The sequence below is a fragment of the Manihot esculenta genome, chromosome 1 (assembly GCF_001659605.2).
Source record: "Manihot esculenta cultivar AM560-2 chromosome 1, M.esculenta_v8, whole genome shotgun sequence".
NCBI lineage: Eukaryota > Viridiplantae > Streptophyta > Magnoliopsida > Malpighiales > Euphorbiaceae > Manihot > Manihot esculenta.
In genome coordinates, this window is record NC_035161.2 from 10,775,969 (window position 1) to 10,802,870 (window position 26,902).

The following is a 26,902-nucleotide window of genomic DNA, read 5'->3' on the forward strand; positions in this document are numbered from 1 at the left end:
AAGCTATTACAGATCTCTTTACTTTTTTCTGTACTCTGTTGGACTGTCCCTGTACACTGTACACTGAACCTGCAAAACTGGGGTTAAGGGAGTGGGATGAGCTCTATAGCCCAGTGAGTAGAACAGTAAAACATCTCAGTAAAATATGATCTCATGGAATGCACCATATCACAGACAAGTCACATCAAGAGTAAACCTGTCACCACATAGTCCCAGTAACTCTGTGCCAGGGCGTAGAATCGAGCACCTGGTCTTCCTGTCATATATGTATATGTGTATATAACACCTCTGAACTTACCATTGCCAGGGCGTAGTCAAAGGCTCCTGGACTTTACTATATACCTGCCAGGGCGTAGTCAAAGGCTCCTGAACTTCTCTATACCTGCCAGGGCGTAGTCAAAGGCTCCTGGACTTCCTGTCTGTGACTATTGGATCATTCAGCATTTACTCACATCATCAGATAACAATGCAATGCAACATATTCGTGGCTACTAATGCACTCATCCTATGGTATAAACATGATGCATGAGATATGCTAAAAGCAGTTTGTGGTTCAATTAAAAGTCATAAGTTTAGTTCCACTCACCTCTGGCTATCTGGACTGACTGACTCTGCAGGCTCTGAACCTCTGGAGCAGTACTCACTGCTGCTCTCTCTGGTTCCTCTGGTCTGTACCTATACAGATGGACTCCAATGAAGGACCAAACAAGCGTAGAAATAACTCTCTTAAACTTCCCTACAATCCCCTTAAACTCACTCAACTATCCATGCAAAGCATGCAAAAGAAAGCTGGACAGGACACTTTCGGCGGCAGGTTCGGCGGCCGAATGTCCTCTCCAGAGACGAAACTCAAGCACCTTCGGCGGCACCTTCGGCGGCCGAATCCCCCAAACAGAGCCGAACATGCAAAACAGGCTGTGGCAGCCAAGCCACCATGCAAGAGGTTCGGCGGCCGAATGAACCTTCGGCTGCCGAACCTGAGTTCATCCAGAACTCAGCTTCAACGGCAAACCATCTTCTCCTTCCCTTCAACCACTCAAACCATATCTACTCCAACGCCTCAACACACATATACTCACGTATATGATCACAGGGGTCCAAAACTATCTAATAACCCCAAACAACAAATCAAACATAACACAGAAACATGTATACATGCATAACTCATCAAATCTCCCATTTAAAACCTAAACATGCATCTCTCTCCCTTAACTTCCATAAAACCTTCAGAAACCACATAACCAGGTTCAAGAGCATTACTTACCTCCTGTAACAAGAAGCTGAACACTCTGAACTAAGGAAAACGGACCAACTCTCCTCAAACTCTCAAACTCTCACAAACTGGATTTTTTTGCTTCAAAACATTCAAACCCTTGTGAATGATCAAAACACTCTGCATGAGCTGCTCAAACTCAGCAAATAAACCAGGGGAGACGTGGCCAAGCTTCTGGCAACAAATTGGACATAACACCTGTCCAAAATGCTGACTAAGGATGCCCAACAGCTGGCTGGCCAACTCAGTTTCGGCTGCCCAATCGCATGCAAAACCATGCAACATTCGGGGGCCGAACCTGAACTTCGGAAGCCAAACATGGGGCACTTTCGGCGGCCGAACTTATCTTCGGCGGCCGAACTTGGCTGAAGTCGCCATGAACTAGTTTCTCTTCAAAACACAAAACTATTGACCTGAAAAACTATAAAACACATCAGAACACTTAGAAACCATAACTCCTACCCTTATATAGAATCCCAACACCCCGGATTCCACCAGACAATAGAAATTCCGGTGCCGGATTCTAGCCGGGTATTACATCCAAGCTCCAAAACTTCTATTTGGGTTTCAAATCTTCAAAACAAGGGTACATCTCATGAAAACTTGAAGGGTGGGTAGAGAAAAACATGAAAACGACCAAAGGAGGATCTAAACTCACCTGAGCTCGAGAATGGGAAGAAAACTCGCCCATTTCCGATCTGAGGGCTCTTTATAGGTGGCCTGTTGAACCACCTTCGGCAGCCTAACGTGCCCCCTAAACTCATGCATGTTCGGCGGCCGAACTTGAGGTTCGGCGGCCGAACTTGAGGTTCGGCGGCCGAACCTTGGTTCGTTCAAACAAGGCTTTCGGAGGCCAAAGGTACTCCCGAAACCTTTCCATGTTCGGCGGCCGAACTTCACTTTCGGCGACCGAACTTCACTTTCGGCGGCCGAACCTGGCAAATGCCTCCTTGGTCTTTTCTTTTTCAAAACTCAAATCTTTTTCATTTAAAACCATGAAATCAGTAAAAACATTTTAGAAAACACCTTTTACCCTACAAGAAGACTCTGGCATCATCAAAATCCCAGATTCCAACGGAGATTCCGCCGGGAGGTAGGGATTCCGATGCCGGAATCTTGCCGGGTATTACATTCTTCCCCCCTTTAAGAACATTCGTCCCCGAATGTTCAAACAAACAGGCACATGCATATACATAACATAAGCATAATCATGACAACACATAAGCTCTAATCTATAAAGAAACACGATATCACTAGAGTACGGACTCTCGGTCTCCCTGGTGCACTTTTCATCTTAAGGTGATTCTAAGGGACTTTCACCATCGGGATTTCCTTGTTTCCACACTTTCTAACTTGTGTGTCTGCGGTCCGTACTAGCTGCTCAACATAGGTGAGATCCTCTACGATCCCCACCTCTGGTTCCTTTAAGAACCTCACTCGGATCCGACACGAACTCATATACCGTGGAAACATGGAAAAACGGATGGATCTCTCCCATTGGAGTGGGAAAATCTAACTCGTGAGATACATTCCCAATCCTTTGCAGGATATCAAAGGCTCCAATGTATTTGAGAGCTAATTTACCTTCCTGCCCATTATGAATCACCCTCTCTTTAGGAGACACCTCCAGCAACCCTCAACTTTCTCGAGGACCTCATCATGCTTCCACTGCGCACTCTGACAAAACTCTTCTCTCTTCTGAAACTCCGCATGCCTCTTGCGGACAACTTCATAACTCTCCTGCTGACTCACAGCAGTTCTGATTCTTCTCATTCTTTGACTATTGATCTTCTTCTTACTGTACCAAGGGATGGGATAAGCTGTCGAGTGGTTTCCGGTCGAGGGCATCTATCAAATATTTGCCTCACCCGGATATTGAACCTTGAAGTCATAACCACTACGCAGTTTTTACCCATCTCCTCTGCCTTCGGTTCTTTTCCCTTGACTCAAGATGTATTGCAAGCTCTTTCGATCTGTAAGGATCTGTCATCATACCTTATACAGGTATCGCCTCCACATCTTGAGTGCAAAGATTACCATCGCCATCTCTAGATCATGTGTAAGATGATTCAACTCATGCTTCTTCAGCTACCTAGAAGCATAAACAATCATCCTGCCACCTTACATTAACACCTAGTTCCACCCGGAACGCATCACAGGACACTGTGACATCTTCATTACTGGCGGACAGAGCCACCACTAGTGCTGACATCAACATTTCCTTCGGCTCTTCAAAGCCCTCTTCACACTGAGTAAACCACACAACCCTCTGATTCTTCTTGATCCATCTGGCCATAGGAGCGGCAACTTTAAAGAAGTTCTAGATGAACCTCCAGTAGGTAACATGCCCAACCCAAAAACTTGATTTATGTCACTACAGTGGGCCTGGGCTAGTCAGCTACAGCTTAAACTTTCTCGGGTCTACCTCACTTTTCTCTTTTCCCCGACATACCATGACCCAAGAAAGGTATCTCCTTGACCAGAACTCACATTTGAAGAACTGGGCATCCAAGCCATGTTCCCTCAGGATCTGCAATCCTGTTTCCAGATAATGGGCATACTCTTCTGTATTTCTGGAACTCACCGAGGTGCCGTCAATGAAGACAATAACGGAGCGTTCCAGAAACCGACTAAAAACCCTGCTTATGAGGTCCATGAATGCTGTAGGGGCGTTCATTAACCCGAACGACATTCCTAGGAACTCATAGTGTCCATATCTGGTTCTAAATACTATTTTCTGTACATCTTCTTCCTTGACCTTAACTGATGGTACCTGGACTTCAGATCTATTTTGGAAAGGCAACCAGCTCCTGCTAGCTGGTTTAAAATAGATCATCGATCTAAGGTAACAAATACTTATTCTAGGTAGTGACTTTGTTCAACGACTTGTAGTCGATACAAAGTCCTAGGGATCCATCCTTCATCCTCATAACAACTCTGGAACACCCCAAGGCGAAGTGCTCAGTTAGATGGGAACCCTTGTCTACCAACTTCTACAACTGCTTTTACAACTCCTTTAACTCTGTTGCTATTATCCTGTGGGGAGGGATAGAGATTGGTCCACTTCCATACATTACTTCTATTTGGAACTCTATCTCCCTGACAGGTGGTAGTCCTGGGAACTTGTCTGAGGAAACATCTAATACTCTCTAACAACTGGCACTGAGGCTGGCTCCCTGACCCGACCATCAAACTCTCTCTCTAAAGAGCTAGAACCCTTGATAACCTTTCCTGAACAACCTACGAGCCCGTAGGGCTGATATCATACCTCTAGGTATCCCTACTCTGTCCCCTCTAAGGACTACCTCTGATCCATCCTGACCTCTGAACCTGACTACCTTGTCTCTGCAGACTTAGGTAGTACCACTAGTAGAAGAACCAATCCAACCCTAGAATGACGTCAAACAGTCAAATCTAGAACCGCTAGGTCAGCTAGAAGGCATCTACTCACAACATACTCTGAACTATACCGGCAGACTGACTCTGCCACTGATGGATCACATTTGAGTCCACCGACCCAAAGGGGATACTCTAACCCATAAGCTATCAAGCCCAACCTCACAATGGCTCGCAAAGCAAACGAAGAAAGAGAAACATCAGGGTTCACAAAACATACACATCAGAACATATCAGAATGAGATTACCTGATCCCATCGGGTTCGATGTGTTAGCCTCCTGCTGGGTCATAGTGAAGATCCGTGCTGGAGCTGATGGACCTTCACTTGGGAAACTTGCCGAAGAAGGAGCTATCCCTCTTCCTCTGCCTCTGCCCTACGCCATGGCTGGAGCTCCTGGCTGAGCCATTCTACCTGAAACTGTCTGCTGGGACTGTGTCACCAAGGTCGCGGTGGGACACTCACGTGCCATGTGCCCCTCCTGTCCGCACCTGAAACATGCCATTGTCCCCACCAAACAGACTCCCTTGTGCGGCCTACCGCACCTCGTACATCTGGAATTATCCGAACCAGAGCTCGAACCATCACCTAATCCCAGACCAGACTTTAACCGGTCCCAGAACTTGCTCTTCTTTGATCTCCTGAGGCCTCTGCCTCCCTTCTTACTCTTTGTGACAGCCTCGCTCGGAGGGGAGAGATTAACCTCACTTGTCCCCGGGACTTGGAGACCCGAAGACTGTGCCACAGACTGTTTAACTGTCCCTCGGATGATGGCACTAGCCTCCATTCTCCGTGCCATATCCACTATAGCATGGAAACTCTCCCTTTCTGCTGATTGAATCAACGAGGAATACCTGGAGTGAAGCTTCATAACATATCTCCTAGACTTCTTCAGGTCTGTGTCAAGACCTTGTCCTGCAAACGGCAACAACTCCAGGAACCTGTCTGTAAACTCATCTACACTCATCTCTTCTGTCTGCCTTAGCTGCTCAAATTCAATCATCTTCAGTTCTCTGGAACTATCTGGAAAAGCCCATCCTGCAAACTCATTGGCAAACTGCTCCCAGGATAAGCCTTCCAACCTTGGGTCCACATAGTTTTTGAACCATTCCCTTGCCTTCTTGCATTTCAATGTGAACCCTGCCATCTGAATGGCTCTACTGTCACTTGCTCCCAACTCATCAGTTATCATCTTCACCGTTCTGAGGTACTCAAAAGGGTCATCACCTGATTCAAACTTGGGGGCATCCAACTTTAGGTAGTCTGTCATCTTTACTTTACCCCCAACTGATGAACCAGGTCTGGGTATCTGGACATCAAGGATTATCGGCTCAACTGGTGGAGGAGGAGGTGCAGCATTCCCTGGATTAAGGTTTGCTGGACCTAGGTAGAAGGATGAGGGTGGAAACATGGGGTACTGTGGGTAAAGTGGATAAAAGGGTGGATTGGGCATAAAGGCGGGATATGGGCTGCAATGAAAGAAATCCGATGTACCTCCCATCGGATACCCTGGCCCTTGCGGGTAGGGTGGATACTGTGGTGGAACAAAGCCCGAGGCCTGAGTGCCTCCTTGGGACTCTCCCATATCCTCTTCTGACATCCTGCCCAAACTGCTATCTCTTCTCTGATTATCCTCCTCAGTTTCCATCACACCCACTGATAAACCATCATGAACTGATCTCCTCCGACTTGCATCAAAAGACCTTCTAGGGTCCCTTGATGTACCTTCTCTACTTGTTCTACAAGATCTCGCCCTCTGCAGAGCAGGGGAATGGGCATCCATGCCCTCATTCTCTGGCGGAGCTCCAGTCAACCTTACAGATCGACGAGTTCCTCTCATCTTGACTTCTGAAAGCACAACATAGCACACAAACATTAACATCAAATGGTTCATGTGCAAACACATGAACCCGCATCACATACATAGCATATCATTAATGCACGTGCATAAAATCATGGCATTTCACATCATCATACAAGACAGGACTCCACATCCTATCCTAGTGGACATGATCCCTCCTATGGTGCTTGCCCTTCTATAACCTCTATGAGCCCGACACACTATAGGTCTGACCATGTGAACCTAGGGCTCTGATACCATTCTGTAACGACCCAAAAATCGGACCGCTACCGGCGCTAGGATCCAGATCGGCTTAAGGCCGCCAGGACCTGTAGCAAGCCTAACATACATCATGTACATCTGGTATAATCCCAAACATGATCAAACATAAACATAAAAACTGTAAAACATAAAAATTTTAAACTTTTTCTTCCTTTCATACACCAAGCTTAACCCGTGCATGCACAAACTCATGATCATAAACCCCAACACTAGAGTTCTCATCATCAATTCTAATGAGGCAACATAAAATAAGCTTGGTTTTCCTGTTTCATTAAAGACATACATCAGGACCATATACAAGGGATTAACCACACTTCTAGGGCAAAGCACAACTCTATCTATTACATTACATTGATTTACTTCATAACATTTTACATTTCATTACATATCTTTACCTTACATCATGTCCATTACTAATTTATTACATGAATCTGACCATAGACATAACCTGCTGATCTTCTGACTATCTCTGACCCTGCAAACCTGGGGTTAGGGGAGAGGGGTGAGCTATAAAGCCCAATGAGCGGAAACCACACTAGCAGAACAGTTCATTTACAAGTATGCCATCATGGAATGCATCACATCACAAACATACCACATCAAGGATGAACTTGTCACCATTAGCCCTCTACATATCGAAATATGTCCAACTATACCAGGGGCGATAAGGCCACACCTAGTATTCGCTTACATAACTCATATCATAACATGTCCAACTATGCCAGGGGCGATTAGGCCACACCTGGTCTTTCCTTACATATACATGATGCCAAGGGCGATTAGGCCACACCTAGGCTTTCTATATCATACCATGTCATCTCATATCATATTATCTCATCTCATACTGAGGGCTAAGGATCATCCAATATCCATCCACATCAACAACATATTATGCAATGCATCATATTCGTGGATTCTAATGCAAAACAACCTAATACATATCATGGCATTTCATGATGCATGGATCATGCTCTAAAACCATTTAATTTCTTAATTTAAAGCATTAGGTTTAGTTCCACTCACCTCAGACTAGCTCTGGGCCGACTCTGAAACAGCTGACACTGCTAAACACCTCAGTTCCTTGGGTCCGATCCTACACAGGTGGACTCTAGTGAGGTGCCAAACACACCCTAAACAACTCATAAACAACTCCCCAAAAACCCCTTAAAGCATCAAGGAAACATGCATACAGAACACTCATGAAAAGGCTGGACAGGGCACTTTTGGCGGCACTTTCGGCGGCCGAAGGTCCTTTCCAGAGACGAAAGTCATGTAGGTTCAGGGGCGCCTTCGGCGGCCGAACCCTTTCTCCAGAGACGAAGGTCAGGCACTTTCGGCGGCCGAAAGTCTGCTTCAGCTCTGAAACACAACTTTCGGGGGCAAGGTTTGGCGGCCAATCCATGCATCCATAGGCATGTTCGGCGGCCGAACCTCAGTTCTTCCAGAACTCAGCCCTTGTGCATACAAGCCTCCCAAACCCCCAAAACAAGCATCCAACCTTTTAAAACATGCATAAACTTCTCAAAACCATGCATAAACCCTTAGTCATGCATAAAGGAGCTTAACAACTAGATTAAATCCCAAAAACACATCAAAAGCATACATAGATAGCTTATGACCCACATAGGCCAAAACCATCAAAACAACCCATAATCTCACTTACCATCAAAACAACCCATAATCTCACTTACTCTTTCCCAATCATGCATACACTCTCCCACATGCATAAACCAGCTCAAACCTTCAACATAACATCACATAAACATGCATTGGGCATAAAACCCACATAAACCCTACATGCATATCTACCCATACTCAACCATCAAAACATCATTAAACTTACTAAAACTTCATTAAAAGCAGTAGGGAAGCAAGGATCTACACTTACCTCTTGAAGATCGAGGGGTGGTGTGATCCCTATCTCGGAGGTGTGGAGGATCCAAGCTCCAAAAGCCTCCAAGCTCCAAAACTTCTATTTGGGTTTCAAATCTTCAAAACAAGGGTAGATCTCATGAAAACTTGAAGGGTGGGTAGAGAAAAACATGAAAACGACCAAAGGAGGATCTAAACTCACCTGAGCTCGAGAATGGGGAGAAAACTCGCCCATTTCCGATCTGAGGGCTCTTTATAGGTGGCCTGTTGAACCACCTTTGGCAGCCTAACGTGCCCCCTAAACTCATGCATGTTCGGCTGAGCTCGAGAATGGGGAGAAAACTCGCCCATTTCCGATCTGAGGGCTCTTTATAGGTGGCCTGTTGAACCACCTTCGGCAGCCTAACGTGCCCCCTAAACTCATGCATGTTCGGCGGCCGAACTTGAGGTTCGGCGGCCAAACCTTGGTTTGTTCAAACAAGGCTTTCGGAGGCCAAAGGTACTCCCGAAACCTTTCCATGTTCGGCGGCCGAACTTCACTTTCGGCGGCCGAACCTGGCAAATGCCTCATTGGTCTTTTCTTTTTCAAAACTCAAATCTTTTTCATTTAAAACCATGAAATCAGTAAAAACATTTTAGAAAACACCTTTTACCCTACAAGAAGACTCTGGCATCATCAAAATCCCAGATTCCAACGGAGATTCTGCCGGGAGGTAGGGATTCCGATGCCGGAATCTAGCCGGGTATTACACTCTCTCTCTGCTGCTAGAATTAGGAAGGAATACCTAGAGTGGAGCCTCATGGTATACCTCCTGGCCTTCTTCTGATCTGTGTCATATGCCTGGCCCACATACTGCAGCAACTCCAGAAACCTGTTGGTATACTCGTCGACACTCATCTCCTCTGTCTGCCTTAGCTGCTCAAACTCCACAACTTTCAGCTTTTTGGAACTGTCTGGAAACGCCCATCCTGCAAACTCATTTGTAAACTCCTCCCAGGATAAGTTCTTCAACCTCGGGTCCACATAATTTTTGAACCATTCTCTTGCTTTCTTGCATTTCAGCGTGAACCCTGCCATCTGAATGGCCCTACTATCATTTGCCCCCAACTCATCTGTTATCATTTTAACCGTTTTGAGGTACTCAAACGGATCATCACCAGTCTTGAACTTGGGAGCATCCAGCTTCAAGTAATCTGTCATCTTTACTTTGCTCCCTGCAGATGAGCTAGGCTTGGGTGTTTGGATTTCAGGGGCTACTGGTTCTGCTGGTGGAGGAGGAGGTGCAGCACTCCCTGGGTTAGGGTTTGCTGTATTTGGGTAGAAGGGTGAGAGTGGATACATGGGGTACTGGGGATATGGTGGGTAAAAAGGAGGGTAAGGCAAGTAGAAGGGATATGGGTTAAAGATGGAGTAATCCGATGTACCCCCCATCGGATACCCTGGGCCCTATGGAAAGGGTTGATACTGGGGTGGATAACCAAACCCCGAGGCTTGAGCGCTCCCCTTGCGACTCTCCCATGCCCTCTTCCGACATACTCATGCCCAAGCTATCATCTCTTCTCTGTTCATCCTCCTCTGATCCCCTCATATCAGCTGACATTCCACCCTAAACTGTTCCTCTTCTGCTTACATCAAAAGACCTTCTAGGGTCCTTTAACGTTCCCTCTCTACTTGATCTACATGACATTGCCCTTGGCAAAGCAGGGGGATGGGCATCCATGCCCTCATTCTGTGGTGGGATTCCAGTCAATCGTGCAGATCGACGAGTGCCTCGCATCTTACTTCTGAAAAACAACAGATACACATAAATATCAGCATCATATGGTTTATGTGGAAACACATGAACCCACTGTAACGACCCGAAAATCGGACCGCTACCGGCGCTAGGATCCAGATCGGCTTAAGGCTGCCGGGACCTGTAGCAAGCCTGACATGCAACCTGTAAACCTGTTTAATCCCATACATGATCAACAACAAACATAAAAATTTAAAACTTTTCTTTCATACATTCTATCAAACGCCAAACTCAACCTGTGCATGCACTGAACATAATCATCATCATAAATTTGACCCCTCTATGGGATCTCATCAATGCCCCCAATGGGTGGCATAACATGTGTTGAGTTGGCTAACATAGTCATCCATAAACATTAAGATCATGTAACAAAAAAAGGATTACAACATCTATAGGGTCAAGCACAACTTCTAATCCTCAATATCATTATACATAACATAACTACTCAGTTATACATCATCTTACAATTTATCATGTCCACTTTCTAACTATTACAATTACAAGACTTTACTCTTCTTGACTTCTCTGTCTAGCCCGTACCTGCAATCCTGGGGGATTAGGGAAAAGGGGTGAGCTACTAGAGCCCAGTGAGCAGAATAATAGAAAAGAACATTTAAATCTCATGCCATCATGTAATGCAACACATCACAACAAATCACATCTCGGATGGTATTGTCACCAATAGTCCTCTACATTCCAAAGTGCCGGGACGTAGAATGGGTACAACCGGTCTTTCTCTTAACATAACATATCAGACATACCAATGTGCCAGGGACGTAGAATGGGTACAACCTGGACTTTCTCTTGCATAGTGCCAGGGACGTAGAATGGGTACAACCTGGACTTCCATACCATATCATGCCGTAGCATCATCATACCATATGAGGACTAAAGGATCATTCAATAACCAATCCACATCAACATCATAAATGCAATGCAACATATTCGTGATTTCTAATGCAAACAACCTAATTCATCACATGGCATTCATGATGCATGAACATGCTCAACTGTATAATTCATTTGCTTTAAAACATAAAGGTTTATTCTACTCACCTCTGGCTGAAGCTCTACTGACTCAGAAGCAGCTGAACTCACTGCTGGGGTCCTCGGTTCCTCGGGTCCGAACCTACACAGGTGGACTCAAATGAGGGACCAAACAACTGGAACATAACTCTAAAAACATCCCCCAAAAACCCCCTAAAACACCTTAAACAATCATGCAACAACATGCAAAGGAAGGCTGGACAGGGCACTTTCGGCGGCAGGTTCGGCGGCCGAAAGTCCCTCCAGAGCCGAAAGTCAGGCAGGTTCGACGGCACCTTCGGCGGCCGAAACTCCCAGACAGAGGCGAAACTCATGCATGTTCGGCGGCACTTTCGGCGGCCGAAACTCCCAGACAGAGGCAAAAGTCCTCTTTCGGGGGCAAGCTTCGGCAGCCGAATGCTGCCTCCACAAGAGGGTTCGGCGGCCGAAAGTTCCTTCGGCTGCCGAACCTGATTTCTCCCATAATGGCATAAACTCAGCTCTTCTATGCATATTTGCCTCCAAAACTTCCAACATGCATATAACTCATTCAAATCATGCAAGTATACATACATTGGCTCCTAGGGGCTTCAAACTAACTTAAACCCCAACTACAACACACAACAACAACACATTGCTCAAAAACACAACATAAACTCAAAAACCTAACTATGAGCTAAACATGCATTCTACCCCATAGATCTTGCATAAAACTTACTTTAAACATGAAATGAGCTTAAGATCGGCTCTTACCTCTTGAAGATCGAGGGAGAGATGTCCTAAACTTGGAGGTGGGAGATTTTTGAGTTCTTGAACCTCAAAGCTCCAAAACTTGCTTTAAACTCGAAAATCTTCAAAACAAAGCAAAAACTTGTGAAAATCTTGAAAGATTTGAAGGAAAAACTCAAGGATTGGTGAGGAACGGCGGAGAGCTCACCTTGGCCGACAATAGGGAGAAAAACTCGCCCGTTTTCGGCTAAGGGACCCTTTTATAGTGGCTGGCCAGGCCACGTTCGGGGGCCGAACGTGCCTCCGCATGCATGCCATGTTCGGCGGCCGAACTTGAGGTTCGACGGCCGAACCTGGACTTTCCTCAACCTATGCCTTCGGGGGCCTAAGGCACACCCGAAATGCCTGCATGTTCGGCGGCCGAACTTGAGGTTCGGCGGCCGAACCTGGGTTTTCCTCCAAGGTTGTTTTTTTTTCAAAAACTCATTTCCTCTTTACTTAAAACCATGAAAAACATTAAAACATTTTATGAAAACATGTTTCTACCCTACTAGAGGCTTCCGACATCCGAGATTCCACCGGACGGTAGGAATTCCGATACCGGAGTCTAGCCGGGTATTACATTCTCCCCCCCTTAAGAACATTCGTCCCCGAATGTTCCTCAACTAGCACATAGCATGGCATACACATAACATACATACAAAGCACATAAAACTCACAAGGAACAAACCTCAGAAAAGATAAGGATATTGCTGGAGCATGGACTCCCGTGTCTCCCAAGTGCATTCTTCCATATTGTGGTGGTTCCAAAGGACTTTCACCATCGGGATTTCCTTGTTTCTCAGCTTCCTGATCTGGGTGTCTAGGATCCGTATTGGCTGCTCAACATAGGTGAGATCTTCTTGGATCTCCACATCAGGCTCACTAAGAACCTTGCCCGGATCTGACACGAACTTTCTCAACATGGAAACATGGAAAACCGGATGGATTCTTTCCATTGAAGCAGGTAAATCCAGCTTGTACGACACATTTCCAATCTTTTGCAAGACTTCAAAGGGTCCGATGTACCGTGGAGCCAGTTTACCTTTCCTTCCGAACCGAACCACTCCTTTCATTGGAGACACCCTGAGCAATACCAGATCCCCCTCCTGAAACTCTACCTGCCGTCTGCGGATGTCTGCATAACTCTTCTATCTGCTTGCAGCAGTCTTGATTCTTTCTCTGATTATGGGTACCACCCTGCTGGTGATCTCTACTAGCTCAGGCCCTGCCAAGGCCTTTTCTCCAACTTCCTCCCAGCAAACAGGTGACCTGCACTTCCTCCCATATAAAGCTTCATATGGAGCCATCCCGATGCTAGCATGATGGCTGTTATTGTAGGCAAACTCCACCAAAGGTAGATGCTGCCTCCAAGAACCGCCAAAGTCCAGCACACAAATTCTAAGCATATCCTCGATAGTCTGGATGGTCCTCTCGGACTGTCCGTCCATCTGGGGGTGGAAGGCAGTACTGAAATCCAATCTAGTACCCATGGCATTCTGCAGACTCCGACAAAACATGGAGGTGAACTGGGGCCCTCTATCAGACACTATTGAAACAGGAACCCCATGCAGCCTGACGATCTCATCAACATACACCTGCACCAACTTGTCCACAGAGTAGCCACTCCTGACATGGGATGAAGTGAGCAGATTTGGTGAGTCTGTCCACAATCACCCATATGGAGACCAATCTGTTGGACGTCGCCGGTAACCCCACTACGAAGTCCATAGCTATATTCTCCCATTTCCACTCTGGAATAGGTAGTGGGTTAAGCATTCCAGCCGGCTTCTGATGTTCCAGCTTCACCCTCTGACACACTTCGCAGGCTGACACAAACTGTGCCACTTCTTTCTTCATTACTGGCCACCAATAAACTTTCTTCAAATCTTGATACATCTTGGTGGCCCCGAGGTGAACGCTGTATCTTGCATTATGAGCCTCCCTCATAATGTCTCCTTTTAGCCCTATGTCATCTGGTACACAAAGTCTGCTCCCATAGCGGAGGATCCCCTTACTGTCAAATCTAAACTCACTGTCCTTGCCTGACTGAACAGTCCTGGCAATCTTTACTAACTCTGGGTCCTCATGCTGTTTCTGAGCCACTTGCTCTAGAAACACAGGTGTCACTCTCATCTGGGCCATTAAAGCACCTGTACCAGACAACTATAACTGTAGACCTTCATCAATGAGTTTGTAAAACTCCTTCACCACTGGTCTCCTCTCTGCCGTGATGTGGGATAGACTGCCTAGTGACTTCCGGCTTAGGGCGTCTGCCACGACATTCGCCTTACCCGGATGATACTGAATCTTGCAATCATAGTCACTCAACAGCTCTACCCATCTCCTCTGTCTCAAATTCAAATCTCTTTGACTCAGGATGTACTGCAGGCTCTTATGATCTGTAAAGATCTCACATTTTACCCCAAAGAGGTAGTGCCTCCACATCTTGAGTGCAAAGATTACTGCTGCCATCTCAAGGTCATGTGTGGGGTAATTCAACTCATGCTTCTTCAGCTGTCTAGAAGCATAAGCAATCACCCTCTCATTCTGCATTAGTACACAACCCAGTCCCACACGGGACGCATCACAGAAGACTGTAAAGTCCTCATCACTAGATGGCAGAGCTAACACTGGTGCTGAAGTCAACCTCTTCTTAAGCTCTTCAAAACTCTCTTCGCACTGGTCGGTCCACACAAACTTTTGATTCTTCCTGGTTAATCTGGTCAGAGGAGCTGCTATTTTCGAGAAGTCCTGGACAAACCTCCTATAGTAACCTGCCAAACCCAAGAAACTCCTGATCTCCGTCACTGAAGTGGGTCTAGGCCAGTTAGCCACAGCTTCTACCTTCTTGGGGTCCACCTCTATCCCATTCTCTGACACTACATGCCCCAAGAACGAAATGCTCCTCAGCCAGAACTCACACTTGGAGAACTTGGCATACAAGCCATGTTCCCTCAAGGTCTGCAGAACCAACCTCAAATGATGGGCATGCTCCTCTGCATTCCTGGAATACACCAAGATATCATCTATGAAGACAATAACAAAGTGATCCAGGTACTGACTAAACACTCTGTTCATGAGATCCATGAATGCTGCAGGGGCGTTGGTTAACCCGAACGGCATTACAAGGAACTCAAAATGCCCATATCTGGTCCTGAAAGCTGTCTTTGGCACATCTTCTTCCCTTATCCTTAGCTGATGGTACCCCGATCTCAGATCTATTTTGGAGAAACAACCTGCTCCGGCTAGCTGGTCGAATAGATCGTCGATCCTAGGCAATGGGTACTTATTCTTGGTAGTGACTTTGTTCAACTGCCTGTAGTCGATACAAAGCCTAAGGGATCCATCCTTCTTTCTGACAAACAAGACTGTGCACCCCAAGGTGAGGTGCTCGGTCGGATGAAGCCCTTTTCTACCAGCTCTTGCAACTGATCTTTCAATTCTTTCAACTCAGCTGGAGCCATCCTGTAGGGAGGGATAGAGATCGGTCGGGTTCCAGGCATCAATTCTATCTCGAACTCTATCTCCCTAGCAGGTGGTAAACCTGGCAGCTCGTCTGGGAAGACGTCTAGAAACTCTCTAACCACTGGCACCGAGGCGGGCTCTCTAACTTGACTGCTAAGCTCTCTCACATGAGCCAAATACCCCTGACATCCCTTCCTAAGCAACCTACGAGCCTGAAGAGCTGATATCATACCTCTAGGTGTACCCCTCCTGTCTCCCCTGAAGACAACCTCTGACCCATCCTGACATCTGAACCTGACTACCTTGACCCTGCAGTCCAAGGTAGCACCATAGGTAGATAACCAATCCATCCCTAGAATGACGTCAAAATCTGTCAAGTCTAGAACCACAAGGTCGGCGGAAAGGCATCTCCCCTCAACAAAGACTGGACTGCACTGGCAGACTGACTCTGCCACTGATGGATCACACTTGGGTCCACTGACCCAGAGAGGACACTCTAACTCAGAGATCATCAACCCCAACCTCTGAACGGCTCTCGGAGCAATAAAAGAATGAGATGCACCAGGGTCCATCAAGGCATACACATCTGAACAACCAATGACTAAATTACCTGCCACCACGGTGTTAGATGCATATGCCTCCTGCTGTGTCATTGTGAAGATTCGTGCTGGAGCTGATGGACCTTCACCTCTGAAACCCGCTGAAGAAGAGGCTGCCCCTCTCCCTCTGCCTCTGCCACTGGCCTGAGTCGCGGCTGGAGCTGCTGGCTGAGCCACACTACCAGAAGCTGTCTGCTGAGACTGTGTTCCAAAGGCTGCCCTAGGACACTCCCGAGCCATGTGTCCCTCTTGCCCGCATCTGAAGCAGGCTGCTGTCCCAGCCCTGCAAACTCCCCTGTGTGGCCTACCACACTTTGCACAAACTGCATTATCCGCACCAGAGCTCGAGCCACTCCTGTAACAGCCCGGAAACCGAACTGCCACCGGCACTAGGATCCAGATCGACTTAAGGTCGCCGGGACCCGTAGTAAGCCTGCTATCCTGTCTGTCTACCTGTAAAATCCCATACATGATCATACATTTTCTGTAAAAGCATAAAACTTGTCTTTATTCCAAGGCTTAACCTGTGCATGCACTCTCTCTGTGCTCTACCAATCCCTACTAGAGCTCCTCATGGCTCTAGGCGGATCAATCTCATAATGTTAAGCCTGGTTTTGCTCATAAACATACAACAATAAAGAAACATACATAAACTGATCATGTGACTCCACAAAGGGATTACAATTCTTATAGTCAAGCACCATTCTATACACTGTACATATACATTATCTCTATACATTTACATGTCCACACTAGCTCTTACAAAACTCTGTACTTTTCCTGTACCCTGCTGAGTTCTCTCTGACCTCTGAACCTGCACAACTGGAGTTAGGGGAGAGGGATGAGCTACGCTAGCCCAGTGAGTAGAATAGGCAAATACAGGTGATAAAACATGCTCTCATGGAATGCAACACATAATCACATAACCTCGGCCGGACGGATCAAAACTCCCTCTATCTCATCTGGGGTACCTAAGTACCATGTGCCTGGTCCCCGTAGGGCTGTTCCAGGTCTTTGTGTATGTGCCTGGTCCCCGTAGGGCTGTTCCAGGTCTTTCCTCTGAGGGCTAATGAATCCTCACGAAGTCCGTGCCGTCTCACATAAGCAATGTACAAGGAGCAGTGCCAAGTACAAGGATAAATGCAATGCATCATCTTCGTGTACACTAATGCACTCACCCTATAGCATATTCATGATGCATGAAGCATGATAAAATATTCAGTTCTCATATTAAAACATTAAGTTAAATTCCACTCACCTGTAGTTCTCTCTGAACTGACTCTGCAGGTTCTGACACTGGACTCACTGCTGATGTCCCTGATTCCTCTGGTCCGTACCTACACAGGTGGACTCAAATGAGGGACTACACTCACTCAAGAACATCTCTAAGAAACTCCCCAAAACCCCTCTAAACAAACCTCAAACCATCACATAAAACATGCAAAAGAAAGCTGGACAGGGCACTTTCGGCGGCAGGTTCGGCGGCCGAAACCCCACTCCAGAGACGAAACTCATGCATGTTCGGCGGCACCTTCGGCGGCCGAAGGTCTCGTCCAGAGACGAAACTCACACACTTTCGGCGGCCGAACTCCCTCTTTCGGCGACCGAAAGTCCCTTTCTAAACCGAAAGCCTAGCTTTCGGGGGCAACCTTTGGCAGCCGAACTGCCTCCACAAAGGGTTCGGCGGCCGAACCTTCCTTCGGCGGCCGAACCTGGTTTTGCCCGAAGGACAGAACCCTGCTCTGTTTCATGCAAACTTTGCCCAAAAACCTACAAACATGCATAGCAACTACTCCCAACTAGCATATACACATATATGCGCGCAAAGGGGTCTAAAACTACCCTAAAACCCCAAACAAACATAGCACATAACACTTAATCATGCTAGAACACCACAAATCACCAAAAACCTCACCTAAACCTAAACATGCAAACTACCCATACAAACTTCATAAAACCTTTCAAAATCAACAAAGAAGCTCAGGATCTTCACTTACCTCTTACACAACTTGAGGATGAAGGATCCTAACGTGGAGATATGAAGAAAAGCTCTTCCAAAGCTCCAAGCTTCAAAACTTACTTCTTTTGCTCAAAACCTTCATAAATCACCAAAACTCTTAAAACTCTTGAAAGATTTGATGAAAATCATGGAAAACATGAAAGTCAACGTAGGAGAGGCTGAAACTCACCTCTGGCTGCAAGTGGAGGAGAAATAACCTCCTTCCACCGACCCTTGGCCCTTTTATAGGTGGCTGGCCAGACCACCTTCGGCAGCCGAACGTGAAGCCGCAACCATGCAATGTTCGGCGGCCGAAAGTGCCCTTCGGCGGCCGAACCTTTGCATTTCTCCCTTGTTGCTTTTCTTTCAAAACTCAAGTCTTTTAACCCTTCAAACCATGAAAACCCGTGAAAATACCTTAAAAAACATATGCATTACCCTTCTCGAGGGTGCCGACACCCGAGATTCCACCGGACTATAGGAATTCCGATGCCGGACTCGAGCCGGGTATTACATTCTCCCCCCCTTAAGAACATTCGTCCCCGAATGTCCCGAACACAACATAAACACATAGAAAAGGGGAAACACTAACCTCAAAACAAATATGGGTATTGCTGGAGCATGGACTCCCGAGTCTCCCAAGTGCACTCTTCTAGGTTGTGGTGGTTCCACAAAACTTTCACCATTGGTATCTCCTTGTTTCTCAGCTTTCTGATCTGGGTGTCTAGGATCCGCACTGGCTGCTCTATATAGGTGAGATCACTTAAGATTTCCACCTCAGGTTCACTAAGAACCTTCTCTGGATCTGACACAAACTTTCTCAACATAGAAATATGGAATACCGGGTGAATTCGTTCCATAGAAGCCGGTAAATCTAGCTTATACGATACAGGCCCGATCTTCTGCAAGATCTCAAAGGGACCAATGTACCGTGGGGCCAGTTTACCCTTCTTTCCAAACCGAACCACTCCCTTCATCGGAGACACCTTAAGCAATACCATATCCCCCTCCTGGAACTCTATCTGCTTCCTACGGATGTCTACATAGCTTTTCTGTCTGCTTACAGCTGTTCTGATCCTCTCTCTGATGATAGGCACTAACTTGCTGGTTATCTCAACTAACTCTGGCCCTGCAAGAGTTTTCTCTCCTACTTCTTCCCAGCAAACAGGTGTTCGGCACTTCCTCCCATACAAAGCTTCATAAGGAGCCATCCCTATGCTAGCATGATGGCTGTTGTTGTAGGCAAACTCCACCAGAGGTAGATGCTGCCTCCAAAAACCGCCAAAGTCTAACACACACATTCTCAGCATATCTTCAATGGTCTGGATGGTCCTCTCTGACTGACCGTCTGTCTGTGGATGGAAAGCAGTGCTGAAATCCAACCTTGTGCCCATTTCATTTTGCAGACTCCGCCAAAACCTGGAGGTGAACTGAGGTCCTCGATCTGATACGATCGACACTGGAACTCCATGCAACCTTACTATCTCGTCTACATACACCTGCGCCAACTTGTCCACAGAGTAGTTACTCCTGACTGGAATGAAGTGAGCAGATTTAGTGAGTCTATCCACAATCACCCAGATGGAGTCTAGTCTGTTAGACGTCGCCGGTAAGCCCACTACAAAATCCATCGCTATGTTCTCCCATTTCCATTCTGGGATCGGCAGTGGGTTAAGCATTCCAGCCGGCTTCTGGTGCTCTAGCTTCACCCTTTGACATGTCTCGCAGGCTGACACAAACTGTGCCACTTCTCTCTTCATTGCTGGCCACTAATACACCCTTCTCAGATCTTGATACATCTTGGTGGCTCCCGGGTGAATGCTATACCTCGCATTATGAGCTTCCCTCATAATGTCTGCTTTCAAACTGCTATCATCTGGTACACATAACCTCTTACCATGTCGAAGAAGCCCCTCACTATCAAATCTGAACTCTACACTGTTGCCCGACTGAACAGTCCTGGCAATCTTCACTAACTCGGGGTCTTCGTGCTGTTTCAGAGCCACTTGCTCTAGAAACACTGGTGTCACTCTCATCTGTGCGAGCAAAACACCGGTACCAGATAACTGCAACTGTAACCCTTCTTCCACGAGTTTGTAGAACTCCTTCACCACCGGTCTTCTCTCTACTGCTATGTGGGATAAACTGCCAAGTGACTTTCGGCTTAAGGCATCAGCTACAACATTAGCCTTACCCGGATGATACTGGATCTTACAATCATAATCACTGAGCAATTCTACCCACCGTCTCTGCCTCAAGTTTAACTCTCTCTGACTTAAGATGTGCTGCAGGCTCTTATGATCCGTATAGATCTCACATTTTACCCCATAGAGGTAATGTCTCCACATCTTAAGTGCAAAGATAACAGCTGCCATCTCCAGATCGTGTGTCGGGTAATTCAGCTCGTGCTTCTTCAGTTGTCTAGAAGCATAAGCTATCACTTTGTCATTCTGCATCAACACACAACCTAACCCCACTCGGGATGCATCACAGAACACTGTGAAATCTTCATCACTGATCGGCAGAGCTAACACCGGTGCTGAAGTTAACCGTCTCTTCAACTCTGCAAAACTTTCCTCACATTCCTCTGACCACACAAACTTCTGATTCTTTCTGGTCAGTCTGGTCATAGGAGCAGCTATCTTCGAAAAGTCCTGAACAAACCTCCGATAGTAGCCTGCCAAACCCAGAAAACTCTTGATCTCAGTCACTGTAGTGGGTGTAGGCCAGTTGGCTACTGCCTCTACCTTTTTGGGATCTACTGATATACCGTCCTCTGATACAACATGTCCCAAAAAGGAAATGCTCCTTAACCAGAACTCGCACTTGGAGAACTTGGCATACAAGCCATGCTCTCTCAAGGTTTGCAACACTATCCGAAGATGCTGGGCATGGTCCTCTGCATTCCTGGAGTACACCAAGATATCATCAATAAAGACGATCACAAAACGATCCAAGTACTCCCTGAAAACCCTGTTCATGAGATCCATGAATGCTGCAGGGGCGTTAGTCAACCCAAACGGCATCACAAGGAACTCATAATGCCCATATCTGGTTCTGAAAGCAGTCTTGGATACATCTCCTTCCCTGATCTTCAACTGGTGGTATCCGGATCTCAGATCTATTTTCGAAAAACAACCTGCTCCTGCCAGCTGGTCGAATAGATCATCGATCCTGGGTAAAGGATACTTGTTTTTAATAGTGACTTTGTTCAACTGTCTGTAGTCGACACAAAGTCTAAGAGGTCCATCCTTCTTTCTGACAAATAAAACTGGAGCACCCCAGGGTGAGGTACTCGGGCGGATGAAACCCTTAGCTACCAAATCCTGTAACTGCTCTTTCAACTCTCGCAACTCTGCTGGTGCCATCCTGTAGGGAGGAATAGAGATCGGTCTAGCATTGGGCATCAACTCAATCTCGAACTCTATTTCCCTATCTGGTGGTAGCCCTGGAAGCTCTTCAGGAAACAAATCTAGGAAGTCTCTGACAACTGGTACTGAGGATGGTTCCCTAACCTGACTGTCTAGCTTTCTCACATAAGCTAGGAACCCCTGACACCCCTTCCTTAACATCCTACGAGCCTGGAGGGCTGATATCAAACCCCTAGGTGTCCCTCTCCTGTCTCCTCTGAAGACACACTCTGACCCATCCTGGTCTCTAACACTGACTACTTTGTTTCTACAGTTCAGGGTAGCATCATACGTAGATAACCAGTCCATCCCTAGAATGACATCAAAATCTGTCAACTCTAGAACCACCAGGTCAGCTGGAAGGTATCTACCCTCTATGCACACTGGACTGAACCGACAGACTGACTCTGCCAAAGATGGATCACATTTGGGTCCACTGACCCATAGAGGACACTCTAACTCAGACACTATCAGACCCAACCTCTCTGCAGCTCTAGAAGAAATGAAAGAGTGAGAAGCACCGGGGTCCATTAAAGCATACACCTCAGAACACCCAATGATGAGATTACCTGACACCACCGTGTTCGACGTGTCTGCCTCCTGCTGAGTCAGGGTGAAAATCCGTGCTGGGGCTGACGGACCTGCACCTCGGGAACCCATCCCTGATGAAGAGGCTACCCCTCTTCCTCTTCCTCTGCCACTGCTTGGTGGTACGGCTGAAGCTACGGGCTGAACTACACTGCCCGTACTCATCTGCTGGGATGGTGCAACCAAAGTCGCCTGAGGACATTCCCGTGCATAATGTCCCTCCTGCCCACATCTATAGCAGGCTGTGGATCCCAACTGACAAGCTCCTCTATGCTGTTTGCCACACCTCTTGCACACTGGAAAATCTGCGCCAGAACTGGAGCCACTACTCATTCCCAGACCCGACTTAAGCCTGTTCCAGAACTTGCCTCTCTTTCCTCTGAATTTCTCCCATCTCTTCTTACTTGCACTTGCTGTACTCTGTGAGGAGGAACCTGGTTTAACACCAGAAGATTGTGCTTTGACTACACCTTGACTGATGGCACTGGCCTCCATCTTTCTAGCAGCATCCACAATAGAGTGGAAACTTTCCTTCTCCGCATGAAGAATCAAAGAGAAATACCTAGGATGAAGCCTTGTGGCATATCTCTTTGCCTTCTTCTGATCTGTATCATATGCCTGACCGACATATGGCAACAATTCCAGGAACTTATCTGTATAGTTATCAACGCTCATCTCCTCCGTCTGTCTCAACTGCTCAAACTCCACAACTTTTAGTTCTCTGGAACTGTCAGGAAAAGCCCATCCAGCAAATTCATTGGCGAACTCTTCCCACGTCATACTCTCAAGTCTCGGGTCCACATAGTTCTTAAACCATTCTCTAGCTTTCTTACACTTTAACGTGAACCCTGCCATCTCAATGGCTCTACCATCATCTGCTCCCAACTCACTTGTTATCATTCTGACGGCACTGAGATACTCAAAGGGATCATCTCCTGTATTGAATTTCGGAGCATCCAACTTTAAGTACTCGGTCATCTTCACCTTACTTCCCCCTGAAGAACTGGGTTGCTGTGCTTCCACAACAGGGGCTACTGGTTCAGGAGGTGGTGGTGGAGGAACTGGTTCCCTCACTTCAGGCTGTACTGGACTTAGATGAACGGGTGGGGGTGGATACATGTGATAGGGTGGATAAAAAGAAGGATAGGGCATATATGGCATGTAGGGTGGATATGGGGCAAAGCTGGAGTAATCCGACGTGCCTCCCATCGGATACTCTGGGCCCTGTGGATAGCCAAACCCCGAGGCCTGTACGCCTCCCTGGGACTCCCCCATACCTTCTTCTGACCTTCCTACACCCATGCTTGCATCTCTACTCTGATCCTCTTCCATCACACCTCTTTCTTCTCCTGCCCTTCCCCCTCTGCTTACTCCTCTCCTGCTCTCGTCAGAAGACCTTCTAGGGTCTCGTGACGTTCCTTCCCTGCTTGACCTGTGAGATCTTGCCCTTGGCAAGGCAGGTGGACGAGCAGCTGTACCCTCACTTACAGGTGGGACTCCAGTCAATCTCGCGGATCGACGAGTTCCTCGCATCTTCACTCTCTGGAAAACAACAAATCACATAAGACATAAGCAACACATCACAAACATGCACATGCATAACTCAGGGCATTGCACATCAGCATATAGCGACAGGACGGACATCCTATCCTAGTGGACATGTTTTCCTATGGTGCTTGACCTGATCAACCTCTCTATGAGCCCAACTCTCTCTATAGGTCCGACCATGTGAACCTAGGGCTCTGATACCAATCTGTAACAGCCCGGAAACCGAACTGCCACCGGCACTAGGATCCAGATCGACTTAAGGTCGCCGGGACCCGTAGTAAGCCTGCTATCCTGTCTGTCTACCTGTAAAATCCCATACATGATCATACATTTTCTGTAAAAGCATAAAACTTGTCTTTATTCCAAGGCTTAACCTGTGCATGCACTCTCTCTGTGCTCTACCAATCCCTACTAGAGCTCCTCATGGCTCTAGGCGGATCAATCTCATAATGTTAAGCCTGGTTTTGCTCATAAACATACAACAATAAAGAAACATACATAAACTGATCATGTGACTCCACAAAGGGATTACAATTCTTATAGTCAAGCACCATTCTATACACTGTACATATACATTATCTCTATACATTTACATGTCCACACTAGCTCTTACAAAACTCTGTACTTTTCCTGTACCCTGCTGAGTTCTCTCTGACCTCTGAACCTGCACAACTGGAGTTAGGGGAGAGGGATGAGCTACGCTAGCCCAGTGAGTAGAATAGGCAAATACAGGTGATAAAACATGCTCTCATGGAATGCAACACATAATCACATAACCTCGGCCGGACGGATCAAAACTCCCTCTATCTCATCTGGGGTACCTAAGTACCATGTGCCTGGTCCCCGTAGGGCTGTTCCAGGTCTTTGTGTATGTGCCTGGTCCCCGTAGGGCTGTTCCAGGTCTTTCCTCTGAGGGCTAATGAATCCTCACGAAGTCCGTGCCGTCTCACATAAGCAATGTACAAGGAGCAGTGCCAAGTACAAGGATAAATGCAATGCATCATCTTCGTGTACACTAATGCACTCACCCTATAGCATATTCATGATGCATGAAGCATGATAAAATATTCAGTTCTCATATTAAAACATTAAGTTAAATTCCACTCACCTGTAGTTCTCTCTGAACTGACTCTGCAGGTTCTGACACTGGACTCACTGCTGATGTCCCTGATTCCTCTGGTCCGTACCTACACAGGTGGACTCAAATGAGGGACTACACTCACTCAAGAACATCTCTAAGAAACTCCCCAAAACCCCTCTAAACAAACCTCAAACCATCACATAAAACATGCAAAAGAAAGCTGGACAGGGCACTTTCGGCGGCAGGTTCGGCGGCCGAAACCCCACTCCAGAGACGAAACTCATGCATGTTCGGCGGCACCTTCGGCGGCCGAAGGTCTCGTCCAGAGACGAAACTCACACACTTTCGGCGGCCGAACTCCCTCTTTCGGCGACCGAAAGTCCCTTTCTAAACCGAAAGCCTAGCTTTCGGGGGCAACCTTTGGCAGCCGAACTGCCTCCACAAAGGGTTCGGCGGCCGAACCTTCCTTCGGCGGCCGAACCTGGTTTTGCCCGAAGGACAGAACCCTGCTCTGTTTCATGCAAACTTTGCCCAAAAACCTACAAACATGCATAGCAACTACTCCCAACTAGCATATACACATATATGCGCGCAAAGGGGTCTAAAACTACCCTAAAACCCCAAACAAACATAGCACATAACACTTAATCATGCTAGAACACCACAAATCACCAAAAACCTCACCTAAACCTAAACATGCAAACTACCCATACAAACTTCATAAAACCTTTCAAAATCAACAAAGAAGCTCAGGATCTTCACTTACCTCTTACACAACTTGAGGATGAAGGATCCTAACGTGGAGATATGAAGAAAAGCTCTTCCAAAGCTCCAAGCTTCAAAACTTACTTCTTTTGCTCAAAACCTTCATAAATCACCAAAACTCTTAAAACTCTTGAAAGATTTGATGAAAATCATGGAAAACATGAAAGTCAACGTAGGAGAGGCTGAAACTCACCTCTGGCTGCAAGTGGAGGAGAAATAACCTCCTTCCACCGACCCTTGGCCCTTTTATAGGTGGCTGGCCAGACCACCTTCGGCAGCCGAACGTGAAGCCGCAACCATGCAATGTTCGGCGGCCGAAAGTGCCCTTCGGCGGCCGAACCTTTGCATTTCTCCCTTGTTGCTTTTCTTTCAAAACTCAAGTCTTTTAACCCTTCAAACCATGAAAACCCGTGAAAATACCTTAAAAAACATATGCATTACCCTTCTCGAGGGTGCCGACACCCGAGATTCCACCGGACTATAGGAATTCCGATGCCGGACTCGAGCCGGGTATTACAACTCCCTAGTCCCAGACTAGACTTGACCTTGTTCCAAAACTTGTTCTTCTTGGGCTTCCTAGTGGTATTACTCCACTTTTTGCTACCTGAAGCTGCTGCACTAAAAGACGAAGAACCTGGGGTCTTAGAACCAGAAGGTTGTGCCACTGACTGCTTAACTGTCCCCTGAACGATGGCACTGGCCTCCATTTTCCGGGCCATATCCACTATGGCATGGAAGCTCTCCCTATCTGCTGACTGGATCAAGGAGGAATATCTGGAGTGGAGTTTCATGATATACCTCCTTGACCTTTTCTGGTCCGAGTCAAGATTTTGCCCTGCAAATGGCAATAGCTCCAAGAATCTGTCTGTGAACTCCTCTACACCCATATCATCGGTCTGCCTCAACTGCTCAAACTCTATCATCTTCAGCTCCCTTGAACTATCGGGAAAAGCCCATCCTGCAAACTCGTTTTCAAACTCCTCCCATGACATGCTGTCTACTTTCGGGTTCACATAATTCTTGAACCACTCTCGTGCCTTCTTGCACTTAAGAGTGAACCCAGCCATCTGAATGGCTCTACTGTCATCAGCCCCAATCTCATCTGTGATCACCTTAACCCTTTCAAGATACACAAATGGGTCATCCCTTTTTTCATACTGAGGAGCACCCAGTTTCATGTAATCGGTCATCT